At 36.8% G+C, this 1518-nt stretch overlaps 1 long non-coding RNA gene across 1 annotated transcript; it reads right to left on the reverse strand.

Moving 5' to 3' along the window:
* Positions 1-825: 825 nt before the first annotated feature.
* On the reverse strand, positions 826-1045 carry LOC107664484 (uncharacterized). The gene is made up of 2 exons (XR_001631458.1): positions 1003-1045; positions 826-885 (listed from the first exon to the last, which is right to left on the reverse strand). It is a non-coding gene; the product is annotated as an uncharacterized LOC107664484 (long non-coding RNA).
* Positions 1046-1518: the final 473 nt, after the last annotated feature.

Consider the following 1518-nt stretch of genomic DNA (forward strand, 5'->3'; position numbering starts at 1 on the left):
GCTTTATACAACACAGACTGTGTCAAAGCAGCTTTGCATTGTTAAACAGGAAAATAGTGTGTAGATAATGCAAACAAAATTCAGTTATGCTGTAAAGCAGCTCTAACAAGAGGACAAAAATAAACAGTCAATATTTCAGTAAAAGTCAGTTCATCGTTGATTCAGTGACTGTCATCATCATCCAGCTCAGTTCAGTTCTCTTCAAATAGTGTCTGTGAAATCAAGCCGTTAATAACCCCAAAAATGTAGTGTCCACCTGTGGCCAAACTGCGCCTACAAAACATAAAAACAAAATACAATTTAATTCCGTTTATGAGAGAGAGAGCACTGTTTCCTTTGTATTCAGAAATCATACCAGTCCTTTCTCAAAGAGATCCTTCTCTTCTTCAACCCACCGAGTTTGTGCTCCAGAACTCTTCACCAATGTAATACAGAGACATTCTAAAATTAAGTACTGTACTTATATATTATATACACACACACACTACCATTCAAAGGTTTGGGGTCGGTAAGATTTTTTATGTTTTTTTTTTCTCTATGATGTTCACCAAGGCTATTTGATTAAAAATACAGCAAAACAGACATACTGCGAAATATATTAAAATGTATTCCTGTGACAGCAGAGCTGAATTTTCAGCTTTTACTTCAAAAACAAAAGGTCTGTAACAATGTAAAAGTCTTTACTGTCATGTTTGATCAATTTTGTGTGTTCTTGCTGGATTATTAGTGTTTAAAAATCTTACATACACCAAACGTTTGAATGGTAGTGTAGGTGTTTACATATTCTTGAACATAAACGGATAAAAGAAGGGAGCTCTTTTTTTAACTTTAGTCTTCTCATTGGTTCATGCCACCTTTGGTGCTTTTTTACTGGCAAAATAATATCTAACAAACCACATTCATTTAATGAATGATCACATCCATTTATCATTATGGGACGTGAAATCCAAACGTGAACAAAATGAGAGTTAATCAGTGTGACGTGTAACGAGTGAAGGATACTGTTCCTCCAGCAGCATGCTCTCAATGGCCTGTCTTGTTCACACTAACAACAACACATCATATCCATTTTCAGAGTATCTTTTCATATAGTGTTAATCACCATTGCTAGCGCGATTTATTGTAATGCTTTTTTCCTCAGTTGGTCAGAACAAACATGGCAGACTTGTTACTTACTTGTTCTGATGACAATATCCGGTGAAAATTCTTATTTGGGTCATATATTCCAAGACATAGGCTAAATCTGTGATTCCTCAGTAACGTTACAGTACCCACACCGGTGCGGTGACTGACAGCCACACATTCACCTCAAAACATTAGATTCATCCGCGCTGGAGCCTTGCCTGCACACAACCCACGCAATGAAAATAATTCCGCAAGTAACTGCAATTGCAGGTTTCAAACAGAGATGGCGACAAAGAGGCAAAACTTACAAACTGCAGCTTTAATTAATTAGTTATGGAAAAATAACGCGATTAAAATATGTTAACGCACCGCCCCGCCCCTAGACCTGTATGT

This window comes from Sinocyclocheilus anshuiensis, unplaced genomic scaffold (genome assembly GCF_001515605.1).
Source record: "Sinocyclocheilus anshuiensis isolate Anshui unplaced genomic scaffold, SAMN03320099.WGS_v1.1 scaffold167, whole genome shotgun sequence".
In the NCBI taxonomy this organism is placed as follows: Eukaryota; Metazoa; Chordata; class Actinopteri; order Cypriniformes; family Cyprinidae; genus Sinocyclocheilus; species Sinocyclocheilus anshuiensis.